This window comes from Trichechus manatus, unplaced genomic scaffold (genome assembly GCF_000243295.1).
Source record: "Trichechus manatus latirostris isolate Lorelei unplaced genomic scaffold, TriManLat1.0 scaffold00196, whole genome shotgun sequence".
Lineage (NCBI taxonomy): Eukaryota > Metazoa > Chordata > Mammalia > Sirenia > Trichechidae > Trichechus > Trichechus manatus.
Window position 1 is genome coordinate 4,031,335 of NW_004444132.1, and position 22,390 is coordinate 4,053,724.

At 38.7% G+C, this 22,390-nt stretch overlaps 1 protein-coding gene across 1 annotated transcript in view; it reads right to left on the bottom strand.

Moving 5' to 3' along the window:
* Window positions 1-22,390, bottom strand: part of MDGA2 (MAM domain containing glycosylphosphatidylinositol anchor 2) — a 560,321-nt gene that overhangs the window by 336,459 nt on the left and 201,472 nt on the right. The window lies entirely within an intron of this gene.

The following is a 22,390-nucleotide window of genomic DNA, read 5'->3' on the forward strand; positions in this document are numbered from 1 at the left end:
ACTCCTCAGAGTGACCCTCCTGGCCTCACTTCTCTGTAAGAGTTGTGGCATTGGTTATTGTCTCCGCTGCCCCAACAACCATCACCGCTGCGACAGATGGTGCCTCGCGTGAGGGGCTGCGACAAATGGTGCCCCGTGTGAGGGGCTGCAACATTTCTTCAGAGTAGAATGTCAGAGGAAAAAAAAAAAAACTGTGTATTTATGATTTACCCAAAGAAGAGCTGTTTACATTTTGCCTATCTTTTAAGTTGGGAAATGTATTCTATAAGGGTTCTCTGATGAGCTAATAATCAATTCCTAAAGTCCCTGCATAGTGTAAATGGTTAAGCTTAACGGACGAAAATGGTTAAGCACACAACTACTAGCTGAAAGGTTGGTGGCTGGAACCCTCCCAGAGGTGTGTCAGAAGACAGGCCTGGTGATCTGCTTCTGAAAGGTCACACACAGCTTTGAAAACCCTGTGGAGCACAGTTCTACTCTGCAATGCATGGGGTTTCTGTGAGTCATGATCAACTGGATGGCAACTGGTTTCATTCAAGCTGAGTGGGTTAGAACTGCCAACTTGTCAGCTAGTAGCCAAGCACTTAACTGTTTGCACCACCCAGGGACTTGCGTGTGTGTTTGTGTTATATGATGATTTGCATTTAATGAATATACAGTATTTGGTATTTACTTAATTACTCCTCTAATTATTGAGAAGCAACTGGGAGTTAAATGGGATTTAACATTTCTGTTGAAAAGTATAGATTAGTAGATTCTACCATTGATAATTCTAGCTAAATACAAAAGAAAAAATTAAATCAATGGGTTGGATGAGATTTTAGAAATCTCATTATGTAGAAATTGACATTGAGGATATTTTTTAGAAAACCAACCACAACCATCATAAATTAGATCTCACCATTTGCCAAGCACTTTAAACATGCTATCTTATTTAATCTTCACAATAACTGTAATAAGCTTTAAAAAGTTCTGTGGGGAAACTAATTCACTCAAATGCCTCAGAGCTAAGGGAGAACACTGCCCAGGGATGCATCTTCTCTTCAGTGAGGATGAAGTCTCCCTGACTCAGACGTTATACACAAGAAATACTGAAAGTATACCATTTGTAAAGATCCCCTCAAATAGATGCATGAAGTCCAAAGATTATTTGTTTGCTTAAATTTTTCTTAAATACTAATGTAAGTCCCATGTATAAAAGGATAACAGCACAATGAGGCACTGATCAACTCAAATTATATAAACCAGACGTTCCTTGCCTGGGCCTTTGGGCTCAAGGGTAGATGTGTGCTGATAGGTTTGAATCTACTTCTTTGTAACTACCTCATTTTCTCAAAATTTTTTGTTGTTATTGTTGTTGTTATCTTGTTAAAAATTTAAATCTTACAAGGTATGTTCTCCTCCCATCATTCCATAACCCAGCTCAAAGAACATGTTATCAACATTACTTAGCATAAAAGCAAGTTCAAAGAGTTGAAAGAATTGTTCACATGACTGTACAGTGGGGAGAGCCAGAATCTAAATCTAGGTTTTTCTCATTGATGCTTCTTTACGTAGAGCTCCTTACAGCTTTGTATGCACCACCAATAACAATTAACCTTACAATTAGTATCCTATATAAAGTTGGCTAGTTGGTGAATTAGATCATTGGGTGGGTAACCAACCATTCTTATTTACCTGGGACTGTGAGGTTTCCCAGTGGCAGGACTTTCACTGAGTGCAAGGCAAACTGGGATGTCTAATCATCCTAAAAATGATCCCTTGGTTAAGCTAGCCTAAGATTTTTGGTAAATAAATAATGTGACTAGCCACATGCACTTATGGAAATTACTGTATTCCCATCATCAGAGCTAGTAATCCATAAAATCCAATTTGTAAGTGAATGATCATAGAGATATTCTAGGATCTAATTTTACACCTGAAGGAACTATAAAAAGAAAAACAAACTAAGCCCAAAGCTACCAGAAGAAAAGAAATAATAAAAATTAGCCAGACATAAATAAAATAGAGAACAGAAAAAATGATATGAATCAATGAGACTAAAAGTTAGCTCTTTCAGAAGAAAATAAAATCTATAAACCTTTAGCTAGACTAACAAACAACAAAAAGAGAGAAATGAAAATAACTAAAATCATATAGAAGTAAGGATTATAGGAGATTATTATGTACTACTGTACACCAACAAATTAGATAACCTTGAGTCAATTTAGGTAGTATGCATGTTTCTATAACAAGTGAAGAAATTGTATCAGTAATCAAAAACCTTCCGACAAAGAAAAGTTTGAGACCAGATCACTTCACTGGTGAATTCTACTAAACATTTAAAGAAGAATGAGCACTAATCCTTCTCTCACTCTCCCAGTATATAGAAGAGTAGGGAGCACTTCCTAACTCATTCTATGAGGCCAGTGTTACCCTAACACCAAAGCCAGGCAAAGACAGCACAAAGAAAGAAAAATACAGACCATATCCTTTTTTGAATACAGAGACAATAATCTTCAATAAAATACCAGCAAACTGATTCCAACAGCACGTTAAAAGGATTATACACCATGACCAAGTGGGATTTATTACAGGAATGAAAGAGTGGTTCAACATAATAACAACAATCAGTGCAATGTTGTTGTTGTTGTTAGGTGCCCTTTAACTATTTCCAACTCAAAGTGACCCCATGTACAACAAAATGAAACACTGCCCAGGCCTGCATCATCCTCACAATCGTTGCTATGTTCGAGCCCATTGTTGCAGCCACTGTGTCAATCCATCTCATGCAGGTCTTAGTCTTTTTCACTGACCTTCTATTTTAGCAAGCATGATGTCCTTCTCTAGGGAAATGTCTCTCCTGATACAAGCCCAAAGTAAGAAGAAGTCTCATCATCCTTGCTTCTAAGGAGCATTCTCACTGTACTTCTTCCAAGAGAGAGTCATTTGCTCTTCTGGCACTTCATATTATGCCAACACCATAATTCAAATGCACCAATTGTTCTTCTATCTTCCTTATTCATTGTCCAGCTTTTGTATGCATTTGAGGAGATTGAAAACACCATGGCTTGGGTCAGGCACACCTTAGTACTCAAAGTGACATGTTTGTTTTTTTAATAATTTAAAGCCTTTTTTCTGATGTTAATATAACCACCCATCTCTCTGGCTACTATTTGCATGGAACATTTTTTCCCATCCTTTCACCTTCAAGCCACCAGTGTTTTTGGATCTAAAGTTGGTCTCTTGTAGACAGCATATAGTTGAATCATAAGGTCATTAGCTACAATGTCAATGTTTTTTAAATCCATTGCATTTCTATTTAGCTGCAACAAATAATTAGAAATTGAAAAAAATGTAAATACCATGCACAGTAACATTAAAAACATATATACGTATGAATTAATACAGCAAAACTCTGATGAACCTCTACACAGAAAATTATAAAGCTTTGTTGAGGAATATTAAAGAAGCCACACATAAATAATAGGATATACTATGTTCATGGAATGAAATTGAGAATCCAATTTTACAATTATATGAAAATACAAGAGACCAAAAATAGCCAAGACAGTCTTGAAGAAGAAGAATAAATTTGGAGGACAAACTACAGTAATTAAGACGATGTAGTATTGAAAGGAAGATATACTAATAGGCCAATGTAAAAGAATAGAGATTTCAGAAACAGACCCACACGTATATAGACAATTATGACAAAAGGTGATACTGCAGTATAGTGGGAAAGGATGAGTCTTTTCAAAAAATGGTAAATAGGGCAATTGAATATATGCATAAAATATGAATATATAGAAAAAGTTGAATATTGACTCCTACCTTATGCCATACACAAAAATCAAATTCAGATAGATTGTAGTTGAAACAATAAAGCTTCTAGAAAATAAACTGGAAAATATATTCGTGTCCTTGTATTAGGGAAAATTTCTTAAACAGGACACAAAAAGGAGAGTTTCTTTGTAATACCCATAACTGACAAAGGTCTAATATCCAAAATACATAAAGAACTGCAGATTTCTAAGTAAAAGATTGACAACTCATAGAACAAAAAAGGCAAAAGACTAAAATACAGAAGAGGATATCCAAAATCCAGTAAACTTTTAAAAAAGGTGCTCATCCTCATTAGTCATCAGGGAATACACATGAAAACCACAGTGAGATACTACGACACATCCACCAGAATATTGAAAATTGACAAGACTAACAATATCATGCGTTGGCAAATATGTGTTGGAACCAAAACCCTCAAACACTGTTGGTAGCTCAGCCTGCATCTCTGCCAACCAAGATCCAAGGGCTTTTGTCTAATTGCATCAGTCGAGATTCTAAAGGGTCTTCAAAGCTCCCAGAGTCCCTTCCTCTCCCACTTCCTTCTCTAAGAAGCCCACCTGAGCCTCCAGCCCACAGGTAGCTCCCCCAGAAAGGTTTGAAAGGGTTGGCTATCCTCTGCTACATCCCAGCATCATTCAGTCATCAGGTCTGTGTTCAGAACCAGTCTTCTCTTTCTCCTCAAACCACAAACCCTTCTTCTTCTGAAGAAAGAACTAGACCTTCTTCACCTTTGAATTCCCCTCAGCCTCCAGCCAAGAGCTGAGCTCATAGAAACAGCTTAATAAATGCTGGTGATGACTGAATGAAGACATAAAGGCTCCATGAAATAATTTAAAAATGAACACACTTAAAACAGTGTTGTTAGTTGCCGACTCATGGCAACCCCATGTACACAAAACAAAATGTTGCTTGGTCCTGCATCATCTTCAGGATCATTTGTATGTCTGAGTCCATTACTGCTGCCATTGTATCAATCCATCTCATTGAGGGTTCCCTTTGCTTTGCTGGTCCTCTACTTTACCAAACATAATGTCCTTCTCCAGTGATCAGTTCCTCATGATGATGTGTTCAAAGTAACCACGTTGAAGTCTTGGATCACAGTATTCTGTGATCCATAAGGTTTTCACTGGCTTATTTTTGGAAGTAGATCACCAGGCCTTTCTCCCTAGTCTATCTCCCTAGTCTGCAAGCTCTGATGAAACCTCTCCACTATGGGTGACCCTGCTGGCATTTAAAATACCAGTGGCATAGCTTCTGGCATCATAGCAACACAAAAGCCACCACAGTGTGACAAACTGACAGACAAGTGGTGGACATCTACATTAGACCCCTCTTAAAGATGTCTTTTGCAGAAGATATGCCCAATGCAATATGTCGTTTGATTTTTTGACTGCTGCTTCCATGGATGTTGATTATGGATCCAAGTAAAACGAAATCCTTGATAACTTCAACACTTTCTCCGTTTACCATTGCTTATTGGTCCAGTTGTGAGGATTTTTGTTTCCTTTGTGTTGAGTTGTAATCCTTACTGAAAACTGTAGTCTTTGATCTTCATTGGTAAGTGCTTCAAAGCCTCTTCACTTTCAACAAGCAAGGTTGTGGCATCTGCATATTGCAGGTTAATTAATTTTCCTTCAATCCTGATGCCCTGTTCTTCTTTATATAGTCTAGCTTCTTGAATTATTTGCTCAGCATACAGATCAATTAATCATGGTGAAAGGATACGTCTTAGGCTGGGTTCTCTAGAGAAGCAAAACCAGTAAAGCATATAAATACAAACAGAGAGAGATTTATATCAAGGAAATGGCTCACGCGATTGTAGAGGCTGGAACGTCTCAAGTCCGTGGATCAGGATTGAGGCTTCTCCTGATTCACGTAGCCACAGCGGCTGGCGAATCTAAGATCGGCAGTCCAGAAAGCAAGGCTCTTGCTAACAGGCTGTGAAGATTGATGAATCCCAAAATTGGCAGGCAAGACTGCAAGGCTTCTCCTGATTTATTTAGCTGAAGGGGCTGGCGAACCTAAGATCAGCAGGTAAGCTGATAGCTCAAGTCCCAAGAACCAGAGGTCAGACGAACAGGGGGCAGCCGCAGGATTCAGAGTAGGCAAAAGCTAGAAGGTCCACTTATATTCAGATGCATATCACACGCCCAGGGAAACTCCCTTTCAACTAACTGGCTACTCACAGCAGATCCCATCATGGGGGTGATCACATATAAACACTGAGAAACATGGCCCAGCCAAGTTGACACACAATCTTAACCATCACAATCTACCCGTTGTCAACTTGGCACCTGTACACATCTCCCCAAACCATACATAATATCTGAATAAAGACAATTGCAAAGTCATACTTGCAACTAACATGATACAACTAACATGCATACAACTGCAAATGCACTAGCCCCGTTTACATCTTATATTTCATAAGTGAAGAAAACAAAAAATATTTAATGCACACATACAAAGCAGAAATACTCATAACGATCACAGTCCTCATTTCTGCAACTGGTTACCTGGACATAACTGGTATTTAGAACTACCTTCTTCCACCACCCGTTCTGTATTCCCTTTGCCCTCAGCAAGCACCTCAGCTGGTCGTGGTTCTTTACCTGGTGGAGTGACTCAAAACTTCATTACTGAAAGGTCCGGGCCATTGGCAAGCATGTCAGAATTGGGTTGCTGTTGTTTTCCATTGACTTTAATCGCAGGTCATGGTAGTACTAAGAAATGCCCTAAGGGATCTCCTGCATTCCAGACATACTCTTCTTTATCTTGAATATATAATATCAATCCGATTTCCTCTTGGTAGTCAGGATCAGTACACCAGCCAGTATGGTAACTCCCTTCTTTGCCTGTTGATCCAGATGTATAAGGAGCTCAAAGTAGCCAGGTGGCATTCTTACCTTCCAGTTCAATGGAATCAGTGATGTGTCTCCAGGGGGGGGCATTCCTCCCTTTGGAACTAAAACCTCTAGACCTTCAGAGCATAAGGTCATGGGGACAGGAAGCAAAAATCTTGTAAGTGGGTCACTAGGGGTAATAGTGAGTGGTGCCACTCCCATTTCTATCCCTTGATTCCTAGACTCATGAATCCTGGCACCATATATTGGATGCTGTTTAGAGCATATACAGCCTTCTGGAGAACATTGCCCCAAACCTGCAGGGTATTGCCACCCAGCTGGCACCATAATTGTGTCTTTAGGAGGCCATTCCATTGTTCTATCAAGCCAGCTGCTTCAGGATGATGAGGAGCACAGTAAGACCAGTGAATTCCATGAGCATGGGCCCACTGCTGCACTTCATTTGCTGTGAAGTGAGTCCCTTGATCAGAGGGATACAACTGTGACATACACCTTTTCTGATTTTAAACCATGCAGTATCCCCTAGTTCTGTTCAAACAACTGCCCTTTGGTCTATGTACAGGTTCCACATGAGCACAATTAAGTGTTCTGGAATTCCCATTCTTTGAATGTTATCTATAATTTGTTATGATCCACACAGTAGAATGCCTTTGCATAGTCAATAAAACACAGGAAAATATCTTTCTGGTATGCTCTGCTTTCAGCCGAGATCCATCTGACATAAGCAATGATATGCCTCTTTCCACATCCTCTTCTGAATATGGCTTGAACTTGTGGGAGTTCCCTGTTGATGTACTGCTGCAACTGTATTTGAATTATCTTCTGCAAAATTTTACTTTTGTGTAATATTAACGATATTGTTCAGTATTATTCAGTTGCATCACCTTTTTTTGGAATACGCATGTATATGGATCTCTTCCAGTCAGATGACCAGGTAGCCATCTTGCAAATTTCTTGGAATACACAAGTGAGTAAATTCAGTGTTGTATCCACGTGTTGAAACATCTCAATTGGTATTCCATCAATTCCTTGGCCATGTTTTTGCCAATGCCTTCAGTGTAACTTGTACTTCCTCTTTCAGTACCATTGATTCTGGATCATATGCTACTTCCTGAAATGGCTGAATGTTGACCTTTTTTTTTTTTTTTTTGATACAGTGACTCTCTGTATTCTTCCATTTTCCTCCTGCGTCTTCATTTTTTTCTTTCCACAGAATGCTCCAATATTGCAACCCAAGGCTTGAATTTTTTCTTCAGTTCTTTCAGTTTGAGAAATGCTGAGAGTGTTCTTCTCTTTTGGTTTTCTAACTCCAGGTATTTGCACATTTCATTATAATAATACTTGACTCTGTCTTCTGGAGCCACCCTTTGAAATCTTCTGTTTAGCTCTTTTAACTTCATTTCTTCCATTCGCTTTAGCTGCTCTACATTCAAGTGTAAGTTTCAGAGTCTCTTCTGACATCTGTTTTGGTCTTTTCTTTCTTTCTTGTCTTTTTAATGACCTTTTGCTTTCTTCATGTATGATGTCCTTGATGTCATTCTACAACTTACCTGGTCTTCGATCATTAGTGTTCAGTGCTTCAAACCTATTCTTGAGATGGTCTCTAAATTCTGTTGTGATACACTCAAGGTCAAATTTTGGCTCTTATGGACTTGTTTTAATTTTCTTCAGCTTCAGCTTGAACTTGTATATGAGCAACTGATGGTCTGTTCCGCACTTGGCCCCCCAACCTTGTTGTGATTGATGATATTGAGCTTCTCCATCATTTCTTTCCACGGATGTAGTCAATTTGATTCCTATGTATTCCTTCTAGCAAGGTCCATGCATATAATTACTGTTTATGTTGTTGAAAAAAAGATGTTTCCTATGAATAAGTAGTTGATCTTACAAAATTCTATCATATAATCTCTGGGGTCATTTCAACCACCAAGGCCATATTTTTGAACTACTGATCCTTCTTCATTTCCATCTTTCGCATTTCAATCACCAGTAATTATCAATACATCTTGACTGCATGTTTGATCAATTTGAGACTGCAGAAGTTGGTAAAAATCTTCAATTTCTTCATCTTTGGCATTAGCAGTTGGTGCGCAAATTTGAATAATAGTCATATTAACTGGTCTTCCTTGTAGGCAGATAGATATTATCCTATCACTGACAGTGCTGTACTTCAGGATAGATCTTGTTATTTTTGATGATGAATGCAACACTGTTCCTCTTCAATTTGTCATTCCCAGCAGAGTAGACAGTATGATTGTCCGATTCGAAATGGCTAATACTAGTCCATTTTAGCTCATTAATGCCTAGGATATAGATCTTCAAGCATTCCATTTCATTTTTTGAGAACTTCCAATTTTCCTAAATTCACACTTCATACATTACATGTTCTGATTACTAATGGATGTTTCCAGCTGTTTCTTCTCATTTTGATTTGTGCCACAACAGCAAATGAAGGTCCCAAAAGCTTTACTCCGTCCATGCCATTAAGGTCAACTCTAATTTGAGGAGGCAGCTCTTCCCAATCATATTTTGGGTGCATTCCAACCTGAGGAGCTCATCTTCCAGCACTTTATCAGACGATGTTCTGCTGCTAGTCATAAGGTTTTCACCGGCTAATTTTTTTCGGAAGTAGATTGTCAGATCCTTCTTCCTAGTCTGTCTTAGTCTGGAAGCGCCATTGAAACCTGTCCACCATGGGTGACGCTGCTGTAATTTGAAATACCAGTGGCATTGCTACCAGCATCAAAGCAACACACAAGCCACCAGAGTACTGTAAACTGACAGAAAAGTGGCGGAATCAATGCGCTACACTATATTAAAAGAACAACAACAACAACAAAAAGAACCACTTGATCATCTGGATTGATGCAGAAAAGACTTTTGACAAAATCTAAACCTTCTCATTATAAAATCACTCAGCAAGCTAGAAATAAAAGTGCAATTCCTCAACATAATAAAGGAAATTTATGACAAACCCACAGCTAACATAATATTCAATGGTGAAAGACTGAAAGCTTTCCCCCTAAGTTCCGGAACAAGACCAAGAATGCCCACTTTCACCATTGCTATTCAACATTATACTGGAAGTTCTAGCCAGAGCAATCAGGCAAGAAAAAGAAAAAAAAAGCAAATCAGAAAGGAAGAAGTAAAGCTATATTTATTTGCAGATGACATGATCCTATATATAGAAAACACCAAAGAATCCATAAGAAAGATCATAGAGCTAATAAATGAATTCAGCAAAGTGATAGGGTAAAAGGTCAACACACAAAAATCAGTTGCGTTTTTGTACACTTGTAATGAACAATACTGTCAACTGAATACTGACAAGGTTGCCAAGTCCATTAAAGGGGGAAATATGAGTCTCTTCAACAAATGGTGCCAGGGCAACTAGATCTTCACATGCAAAATAATAATGTTAGACCAATACCTTACACCACTTACAAAAAGTAACTCATCGGGGATCAATGGCTTAAATTTAAGAACTAACCACAAAACTCTTAGAAGAGAACATAACGGTAATGCTCCAAGATCTAGTTTTTGACAATGGATTCTTAGATATGACACCAAAAGGATAAACAACAAAACAAAATAGAGATAAACTGGACTTCATCAAAGTGAAAAAAACTGGGCATCAAAGGACTTTATCAAGAAAGTAAAGAAGCAACCTAAAGAATGGGAGAAAATATTTGGGAATCATATGTCTGATAAGGGTTTTTGTATATATACAAACTCTTAAAACTCAAAAACAAAAAAAGTCAAATAACCTAATTAAAGCATGGGCAAATGACTTGAACAGACATTCTCCAAAGAAAATATAGAAATGGCCAATAAGCACATAAAAAGATGCTCAATGTTATAAGTCATTAGGGAAAGCAAATCAAAATCACAGTGAGATACCACCTCACACCTACTAGGATAACTATTACTGGATAAATGAAAAATAACTGTTGAAGGTGTGGAAAAATTGGAACACTTTTGCACTGCTGGTGGGAATGTAAAATATTGCAGCTGCTATGGAAACAGTTTGGTGGTTCCTCAGAAAGTTAAACATAGAATTACCATATGATCCAGCAATTCCACTTCTAGGTATATACCCAAGAGATTTGAAAGCAGAAACTCAAACAGATACAAGCACTCCAATGTTTATTGTAGCATTATTCACAATTGCCAAAAGGTGGGAACTACCCAAATGTTCATCAACAGATGAATGGATAAACTAAATGTGGCATATTCATACATAAAATTCATAAAATTTTATTCAGCCATCAAGAAAAATAAAATTCTGATACCTGTTACAGCATGGATCAACCTTGAAAACATTATGCTGAGTGAAATAAGTCAGAAAGGAATGGACAATTATTGTATGATTCTACTTATATGAAATATATAGATTAGGCAAATTCACAGAGACAAAAGTATATTAGTGATTACCAAGGTTTGGGAGGTGGAGTGGGAAGAGCAGCTATTGCTGAAGGGATAATGATCTGTTTGGAGTGATGTAAAACTTTTGGAAATGGATAGTGGTGATGGTAGTACAATATGTGAGTGTAATTAATGTTACTGAATTACATATTTAACAATGATTAAAATGTCAAACTTTTTGTTATACATATATATGTATATATATATACAATAAAATTTTAAAAACACATGCTTTGATCTTTCACAGTATTTTTTTATGAAAGACTTTAAAATTGTTCAGTTACAATTATAGTCTAACAACTGATTAAGAATAATATCTACTAAGGTTGGTGAAACCTGATCAATGAATTGTTATAGATGTTTGCTAAAACACAGGCTATGTGATATAAATCAATAATTTATATCCCTTTCAATAAATATGAGAGCATCCCCTCCCATTTGACTAACAGCATTTTTCATCTTCTGTTTTTAGGTAGCTATTGTGCCTGGGTTATGATGTCTTCTGGTAGAGTTACTAATTGACAGAGGATATTTTATGTAAGAACTCATAGTCCAAGAATCACTTTGGATATAAGAAATCTGAAGTAGTGATTGCTAGGACAACAATATGCACAGGTGTAGGGAGATACCAGCAACATGCAAACTTCCTGTTACTATGGTAATAGAATTTTGGAAATCTGGGTCACCTTGTTGCTCTGGAAACAGTCTCGGGTAGACTAAAGTTGAAACCCCATAATGACCACTGCTTCCGTCCCCAGATTCCCTGCCTAACCATCATCTATATTTTTAGAATTCTGAATCTATATTAGTAAGAATAGGGCATATGCAATTTTGGCTGCCTTGAGAAATGATAGAGAACTCAGATGAAGAATCTTTTGAGTACCAATAAATACCAAGTTTCTTCAATTTTCTTGGCATACTGTTATTAATTTCTCAAATTAATATCTATATTTGTTAAATATTTCTTCCAATAATAGGTTAGACGTAAATATACCCGGAATATACATTGATTTTTATAGATTTTCCTGGGAAATATCAATATCTAATTTTCACACTGATAGAAGTAATCCATAAAATAATTATGAAATTATTTCAAGATTAGTCCTTAATGGACGAAGCTATACAAACTATCACAGCAAAAATTCTAAGATTCAGGTCAACATCTCACCAAGATTGTTGCAGATATCAAGGTTATCTGTTATTTCTATTAACTTGGCTAACAACTCAATAATTACTATTTATTGTTCACTATGTGCCAGATACTTTTCCAAAAATTCTACATTTAATGGTATTTACTCCCTACAAAACCAAATAATGTGAGTCTTTTTGTTATCCCCACTTTAGGGAGGAGAAAAATAGCTTAGAGACGCTAAGTAACTTCCCCAGATGGCAGAACAAAATTTGAAACACAGATTTTTGAATTTCAAAATCCATGCAAAACATTTATGAAAAATACCTAATTCTCTAATGATGGCATATGAACAATATTCTAATAACATCTGGTTGTGTTCTGTTGGTGTCTGTAGTAGTAAATATTGCTGTTCAGAAAACCTGAATTACCTATTGTAACACATCTAAGGCACTCACATTCCCAGTATTTTAGTGCATAGAAAATTAATTTTGTTCTTCTGTTTCACATTCTAACTTCTCCATCATAAAAAAGAAAACCATAAAAAAAATGCATAGGTTTCCTGACATATCATTTGTGTGCCTATTTTAATATTTTGATTATGGTTCTAAAAATTCACAATTATGCTATTACAAAAGTGAGGTTTGTCCCTCACTATAGCTGCTGCTTACCTTCTTCATTTATAGTTGCTTCCTTCCTATTTCCCCAAAGCTAAGATAAACAATTCAGTTGCTGTTGAGTTGATTTCACCTCGTGGTGATCCCATGTGTTTCAGAGTAGAAATGTGCTCCATAGGGTTTTCAAAGCTGTGAGCTTTCTGAAGTAGAGCTCCAGGTCTTTCTCCCAAGGCACCTCTGAGTGCGTTCAAAGCCCTAATCTTTCAGTTAGTATCTCAGTGCTTAACGATTTGTGCCACCCAAGGACTCCTAAAGCTAAGAATATGGGACCATAAATTCTCTCAAAAGAGTTCCCTCTTTAAGTCGAGATCCTAGTGAAGAATGAGCTCTTTTCTTTAAATGGCTTTTTCTTGTTTTCATTTAACATGTATCATAAATTTATATCTGAAAATTTAAAGGAAATGGAATCCTAAATACAAAGACCATTTTCACTTATCATATTCTCACTATGCTTTTCTCACAAACCTACATAGCCTTTCTTAAAGCTGTGATTATTGGTGAATAAATAAATTCACCTAGATTCGCCTAGGTTCTATAAATAAACTCATTTAAATTCTAGTAAACGGTGCTGCTGATTGCCTTCTCCTATATGAAATAAAGGCAATAAGCTCAAAGCTCCATAGAGCTAAGGAAGGTGGCTGAGGTTAGTGCCCAGATGTAGATGACAGCAGAGTTCCTATTGCCACTTTCTTTGCCCTTAAACTGCCCATCTACGAAAATGGGTGGAACATTTCACGTGAAGGAGAGTTTGCATATTTTTGTTTCATTCCCACAGCTATCAAAATTGCTTTGACTTAAAAATTATTGTACTTTTCATAACACTATGAAAGATAAATATAGTTAAATTCCTCTGAATATAGCAGTGAACTACCAAGCATAGATCACAGTGTAGAAAAAGTTTTTTATTTATGTTAACAACAATTGCTGGGCATTTATATTTTAATTTCCCTATGGACTGTGAAGGAGCCCTGGTGGTGCAGTGGTTAAGCGCTCAGCTGTGAACTGAAAGGTTGGAGGCTCAAACCCACCAGCCCCTCTGTAGGAGAAAGATGTGGCAGTCTGCTTTTGTAAAGAGTTACAGCCTTGGAAACCCTATGAGGCAGTTCTATTTGACAGCAATGGGTATGGACTGTATAAAATAATAAGAAAAAGTGATACATATCTAATATAGGGAGCAGAGTTCTTGGGTGGTGCAAAAGTTAACACACTCAGTTGCTAACCAGAAATGCCTTGGAAGAAAGGCCTGGAGATTTACTTATTTAAAAAAAATAGCTATTGAAAACCCTATGGAGCACAGTTCTACTCTGACACACATGGACTCACCATGAGTCACATGGACTTTATGGAAAGCGGTGGGTTCTAATGTGGGGAACAGAGACGCATCTTGTCCCCTATCTTCTTCCATGACAATTCACTGAGACAGATTAGAGACTAAAAAAAAAAAGGAGGAAGAAGAAGAAAGAGAATAAAAAAGGAGAGAGGGAAGAAGAGGTGGTACAAGTTTTCCCTGTTTATATAGCTAGTAATACTTTAGTGATGACTTAGTTCCTAGGTGTAATGCATATATTTAAAGACGATATCTTAATCTTAATTAGCTAATTTTTATAAATGCTAAGGTTGAGCAGACTAAATCAAGGGACCTATATAATTAAGTAAAATTAGCCTCACCTGTTCCATTTCTTTATAGAATTCATCATAAACTCTAAAGTTTATGATGTACCTACAAAATATGTTTCTTATCCTAATATTGGAAACCTACTTAATTCTTATTTGCCTTGGAAATCTTGACATATAAACACATAAGTGCTTGAAATACACTAAAATAAATGGAAAATTTTTTATCATAAATCCTATGTGTCCTTGTGTTGGAAATATATATAATCTGAAAAATTTAAAATTTATACTCAGTTGTCATAATTATTATAATTTTAAAATACAGCTATATTTACTCACATTCTAATCTTAAAAATATTAACACATTTATTTTAATAAACTGTGAGGAATATAGCTACATTAATAATTTACCAGTTAAGAGCTAATATTCTTTTTCTTCCAAATGGGAGTAAGAAAACAACAACAACAAAAAATTTTGGACCCAGCTACAGCACTATGCCAACTGGTCAGTGTGCGTTACAAGAAATACACAAACATGACACTTTCTTTAACTTTGGTAAAATTCTATGAACTGTCATGATAAAGTTTAAGACAATTATATTAGGTATAATAAATAATGTCACTTCTGTAACAGGAGACATTTTTATAGCACGTCAAGTAATCAGCAAGGACCAAAAAATTATTGGAGATTCTGGCTCTATTATAATGACAATTCATTGCAGAAAAATTAGGAAAAACCATTGCTGGTGAATCCACAGATGTTACTGATTTTTAAAGTGACTCCTCAACATTGCTTTTCTAAGCAATTCTAGAAAATTGACATCTATTTAACAAAAGTTTCTATTACGAATGGGTTCATAGAAAATAGTCTGATAACAAAGACTACATTTTTTAAAAAATAATACTTTATTGTGTTTTTAGTGAAAGTTTACATGGCAAATTAGGTTCCCATTTAACAATTACTACACAAATAGTTCAGAGACATTGTCTTCATAATCCTTCAATTTTCTCATTAATTCCCTTTTGGATGTTTCACTTCCAGTAATCTGGTTTCCCTGTCCCCTTATCTTTTTATCTTTGCTTTAGAGTAACTGTTGACCATTTGGTCTCATACAGATGATTTTTTAAAGGTGCGCTATACTCACTGGTAGAAACCCTGGTGGCGTAGTGGTTAAGAGCTTGGCTGCTAACGAAAAGATCAGCAGTTCAAATCTACCAGGTGCTCCTTGGAAACTCTATGGGGCAATTCTACTCTGTCCTATAGGGTCGCTATGAGTCAGAATCCAATCGACGGCAATGGGTTTTGGTTTTTGTACTCACTGGTAATATTCTTTATTTTATGAGCCAATCTGCTATTTAGCTAAAAGATGCCCTCAGTGTGTAGTTTTGGTTCAAGGTTTATGGAGCATCCCAGGGCAATAGTCTATGAGAGTCCTCTGGTCTCAACCAGTCCAGTAAGTCTGGACTTTTTAAGAATTTGAGCTCTGTTCCACATTTTTCTCCCCTTCTGTCAGGATCCAACTATTGTGTCCCTGATCAGAACAGTTGTTAGTGATACCCGGGCACCATCTAGTTCTTCTGGTCACCAGGAAGATGAGGCTCTGGTTCTTGGGGACTATTAGTCCTGTAGACTGGTATCTTCTCTGAGTCTTTGGTTTCCTTCTTATTCTCTTGCTCCAGACAAGATGAGACCAATAGTTGTAACTTAAATGGCTGCTCTCAAGCTTTTGAGACCCCAGATGCTACTCAACAAACTAGGATGTAGAACATAAACTTTGTGGACTATATTATGCCAATTGACCAAGTTTTCCCATGAGACTATGGTCTTAAGGCTTCAAATTCAGAAAACCAATCCCATGAGGTATTTGGTTATGTCTAAGAAGTATCTGTAACCGTGCCCCAGGTGCTTTATTATATATATGAACATACATGCAGGCACACACATATATATATGCATACATTTATAGCTCCATGTATATATCCACAAGTATACAAACCTATGCATATATACGTATACATACATATGTAACCATACATATATTTTTTGGTTCTTACTGTTGTTGCAAAATTATATATTTTCTAGCATTTACTAACAATGTCCTTTGTGTGTGTGTTTGTGTGTGTGATGGTTAAGATTGTATGTCAATTTGGCTATGCCACGATTCTCAGTGTTTTTGCATTTGTATAATGTTGTGATCACTTTCCTGTTGAAATTTGATATGTGACCACCCATATGATGGAATCTGCTGACTGGTACCGGGGGTGGGGCCTGTGGCGCTTCACTGCCCCCTTAGCCTTCATCTCTCCACCCTCCACCAGCTACTTCCTTCCTGCTCACCTTGCCAAGGTTTCCTGCCTTGTTACGGATCCAGCAACTTCCTTTTGTCATCTCACCTTTGGTTCTTGGGACTTGAGCTAGCAGCTTACCTGATGATCTTGGGATTCATCGATCTTCACAGCCTGTGAGCAAGAGTCCTGCTACCTGACCTGCTGATCTTGGGTTCGCTAGCCCCTGCAGCTATGTGAATCAGGAGAAACCTTGCAGTCTTGCCTGCTGATCTTGGAATTTGTCGACTTTCACAGCCTGTGAGCAGGAGCTCTCCTCTCAGACCTGCCAATCTTGGGTTCACCAGCTTATGTGGCTGCGTGAATTGGCAGAGGCCTCTACCCTGATCCACAGACTTGGGATGTTCTAGCCTCTACAATCACGTGAGCTGTTTCCTTGATATAAATCCCTCTCTCTCTGTGTATATATATATATTTATATGCTTTACTGGTTTTGCTTCTCTAGAGAACCCAGCCTAAGACATTTGGTACCGAGAGTGGTTCTAGAGAAACAAAATTGTAAGGATGAGTTTTCTAAATTGGTTCTCAAGTCTGGTTAGTATTAAAGATGTTGATGGCTTTGCTTCCAGTAGTAAAGAGGGCACTGCGAATCCATGGCATGAGGTGGCGATTCAAATATGCAAAATATTACCACTAACAGATGAGGTATTGGTGAAAGGTGAGGCTCTGGGTGATTGCACATATGATACCTTTCTACAATTTTGTCATAATGAGAAGTTTAAGGAAGTTTGTTTGTTGGTCCTACTTTCACTAGAGAAACTGGTGAAAGAAAGAGATGTGCTCACGGCTTAAGAGTCAAAGCTTAAGTGCCACATAAACTATCTCAAAGCTTCCACTTGTGCTTTGAAAGAAACCCTTATTTCTTGTAGTAACAGAGCTGATATTGCCGAAAACCAAACCCAGACTCTTATTGTAAGAGTGGCTGAATTACAACACCAGCTCAATTGCCAACCTCGAGAGGTGTCTGAAGTTAAAGTGAGGGCATTGATTGGGAAGAAATGGGATCCTGAAACTTGGGATGGGTACATATGGGCAGATAATCAGGAAGCTGGAGACACTGAGCTCCTAAATTCAATTAAATCACTTCTGCCAAAAGAACTCTCATCTGAAGAGAATACTTCATGTTTGTCTGCTTAACCACCTTGCCCAGAAAAAACGTTAGCCCCTCCACTGCCATCTAATGAGATTAGCCCTAGCTCAGCTGTCTCTAAAGAGTACTTGCCCAACTCATTGCCTGGGGCATTGTCTGAGGCAGATGCTTTACAAGACAATGCTGAATGTTCTCAAAACAATTCCACACTACCGATTCTGGCTTCTAGACCTATAACTATACTTAAGTCCCAGCAAGCCCCAAAAGGTGAAGTACAAAGTATGACCCAGGGGGAGGCACACTACACTCCAAAAGAACTACTTGACTTTTCTAATATGTACAAACAGAAACTTGAGGAATACATGTGGGAATGGCTATTAAGGGTGTGTGATAAAAGGGCAAGGAACATAAAGATAGATCAGGCTGAGTTTATTGATATGGGTCCACTAAGCGCAGTCTTCATTCAGTGTTTCAGCTCAAGAAGTTAGGAAAGGATCTAACAGTTTGTTTTGTAGGGTTGTTAAGTATGGATTACAAGGTGGCCTAAACTAAATCAAGTTGAAATACCAGACATGCCTTGGTATACTGTAGAAGAAGGTATCCAAAGGCTTAGGGAAATTGGCATGCTAGAGTGGATTTATCAGGTTAGAACCACAGATCTACACATGGAATGCCCAGAGGACACACCTTTTACCACAACTGTGAGGAACAAATTTGTGAAGGGAGCTCGAGCATCCTTGAAGACTGCTGTGATTGCTATTTTATGTAAATCAGATTTGACAATGGGAACTGACTGTCTTAGTCATCTAGTGCTGCCATAACAGAAATACCACAAGTGGAGGGTTTTAACAAAGAGAAATTTATTTCCTCACAGTCAAAGTAGGCTAAAAGTCCAAATTCAGGGCATCAGCTCCAGGGGAGAGCTTTTTCTCTCTGTCGGCCTTCTTCGCTTCGGTGTTCCCCTCGACTAGGAGCTTCTCTGCACAGGGACCCCAGTCCCAAAGAACGCGCTCTGCTCCTGGCACTGCTCTCTTGATGGTATGAGGTCCCCCTGTCTCTCTGCTCACTTCTGTCTTTTATATCTCAAGACATTGCCTCAGGATACAATCCAATCTTGTAGACTGAGTCCTGCCTTACTAACACAACTGCCACCTATCTTCCCTCATTAACATCATAGAGGCAGGATTTACAAAATATAGGAAAACCACACAGTACCAGGAATCATGGCCGGCCAAATTGATACACACATTTTTTGGGAGGACGTAATTCAAACCATGACACTGACCTAACTGAATTAAGACACCTAACTATAATGGGGCTGATTGGACCCCATCGTAGTAGGGGCCAAGTGGCTGCACTCAATCGACAAAGACAAGGTGGGCGTGGTTACAGTAATGGACAGTGGAGTCAAGGCAGTAATCAGAATAGTCTGACTCTTATGGATTTATGGCATTGGCTACTTAGTCATGGTGTTCCTAGGAGCAAAAGAGATGGGAAATCTACTAAATATTTACTTTATCTGTACAAACGGATGACTTCTAGGTCAGGTGAACAGCACTCTAACTCAAATTCCCGTAATAGAGTCATGGTCCCTCAATCAATTCCCAGCCCTGAGCAAGTTTAAAGACCCACAACTCCTTGAACGAAGGGGAGGCTGGGTCCCCTTGAGGAAGGACTTCTATACGCTGCCAAAAATTTATAGTGTTAATCTCTAACCCAGCCTTCCCCAAAGGGATCTATGGCCTTTTACAAGAGTGACTGTTCATTGAGGAAAAAGAAATAATCAGACTTTTCAGGGATTACTTGATACTGGCTCCGAAATGATACTAATTCCAGGCGACCCAAAATGTCACTGTGGCCCACCAGTCAGAACGGGGGAATACAGAGGTCAGGTTATTAATGGAGTCTTGGCTATGTCTGTTTCACTGTAGGTTCAGTGGGTCCCTGAACCCATCCTGTAGTGATTTCCCCAGTTCCAGAATGCATAATTGGAATAGATATACTCAGCAACTGGCAGAACCCGCACACCGGATCCCTGACAAATAGAGTAAGGGCTATTATGGTAAGAAAAGCCAAGTGAAAGCCATTAGAACTGCCTCTACCTAGGAAAATAGTAAACCAAAAACAATGCCACATTCCTGGAGGGATTGCAGAGATTACTGCCACCATTAAGGACTTGAAGGATGCAGGGGTGGTGATTCCCACTACTTTCCCATTCAACTCGCCTATTTGGCCTGTGCAAAATCAGATAGATACTGGAGAATGACCGTAGATTATCAAAAACTTAACCAGGTGGTGACTCCAATTGCAGCTGCTATTCCAGATGTAGTTTCATTGCTTCGGCAAATTAATACATCTCCTGGTACTTGGCATGCAGCTATTGATCTGGCTAATGCCTTTTTCTCCATACCTGTTTCAAAGGACCACCAGAAGCAGTTTGCCTGCCAGCAGTTTCTGGCAAGGACAGCAATACACCTTCACTTGTCTACCTCAGGGCTACATCAACTCTCCAGACCTATGTCATAATTTAGTCTGCAGGGACCTCGATCACCTTTCCTTTCCACAAGATGTCACACTGGTCCATTACATTGATGACATTATGCTGATTGGACCCAGTAAGTAAGAAATATCAATGACTCTGGACTTGTTGGTAAAACATTTGCATGCTAGAGGGTGGGCAATTAATCTCACAAAAAATTCAGGAACCTTCCATGCCAGTGAAATTTCTAGGGGTCCAGTGGTGTGGGGCATGTCAAGATATTATTTCTAAAGTGAAGAATAAAGTTATTGCACCTAGCTGCTGACACAACTAAAAAGGAGGTACAGAGCCTTATCGGCCTCTTTGGATTCTGGAGGCAACATATTCCTCATTTGGTTGTGCTACTCCTGCCTATTTATCAAGTGACTCAAAAAGCTACTAGTTTCGAGTGGGGCCCAGAACAAGAGAAAGGTCTACAACAGGTTCAGGTTGCTGTGCAAGCCCCTCTGCCACTTGGACCATATGATCCAGCTTATCCAATGGTGCTTGAAGTGTCCATGGCAGGTAGAGATGTCATTTGGATTTTTTGGCAGGCCCCTATTGGTGAATCACAGCACAGACCCTTAAGATTTTGGAGCAAAGCTCTGCCATCCTCTGCAAATAACTACTCTCCTTTTGAGAAATAGCTTTTGGCTTATTACTGGGCCTTAGTAGAGACTGAACACTTAACCACGGGACACCAAGTCACCATGTGACCTGAGCTGGCCATCATGAATGAACTGGGTGTAGTCTGGCAGAGTCATAAATTTGGATGTGCACAGCAGCACTCCATCATTAAATGGAAGTGGTATATGAGATCAGGCCCGAGCAAGACCTGACGGCACAAGTAATTTACATAAGTGGCCCAAATGCCCATGGTCTCCACTCCTGTCATATTACCTTCCATCTCCTAGTCTGTACCTATGGCCTTGTGGGGAGTTCCTTATGACCAGTTGACTGAAGAAGAGAAAACTCGTGCCTGGTTTACAGATGGTTCTGCACACTATGCAGGCACCACTTGAAAATGGACAGTGGCAGCACTACAGACCCTTTCTGGGACCTCCCTGAAGAAGAGTGGTGAAGGGAAACTCTTCCAATGGGCAGAACTTCATTTCTCCGTCCTGCACCGGGTACTTCCTTCCTGCTCGCCTTGCCAAGATTTTTTGGTTTGTTCTGGATCCAGCAGCTGCCTCTTGTTGTCTCACCTCCAGCTCTTGGGACTTGAGGTGCAGCTTACCTGTTGATTTCAGGATTCGTCAATCTTCACAGCCTGCAAGCAAGAGTCTTGTTCCCCGACCTGCTGATCTTGGGTTCGCTAGCCCCTGCAGCTATGTGACTTAGGAGAAATCTTGCGGTCTTGCCTGCTGATCGTGGAATTCGTTGACCTTCACAGCCTGTGAGTGGGAGCCCTGCTCTCTGGACTGCCGACCTTGGGTTCGCCAGCTTCTGCAGCTGTGTGAATCGGGAGAGGCATCTACCCTGTTTCACAGACTTGGGATATTCTAGCCTCTACAATCGTGTGAGCTGTTTCCTTGATATAAATCTCTTTATATTTATACCCTTTACTGGTTTTGCTTCTCTAGGGAAATGAGCCTATGACAGTGTGTGTGTACTTCTTAGTAACATAATTTACCTTGGTCAAGCTGTATGCACTTCACCCACATTCTGTGTTATCTTTCCCATCACCAAAAATAACAAGTGTCTACTATCTGAAGACTGATTCTCCCTCTCCCCACTTACCCATCCCTGGTAATCACCAACGAACTTGAGTTTCTGTAGGTATATGTATTTTTGTCTTTTTATAAAAAATAGGATCTTGGCAATGTTTGTCCTTTTGTGACTGATTTATTTCACTCAGCATGATGCCCTCTATATTCATTCACATTATGTTTCGAAGACTCA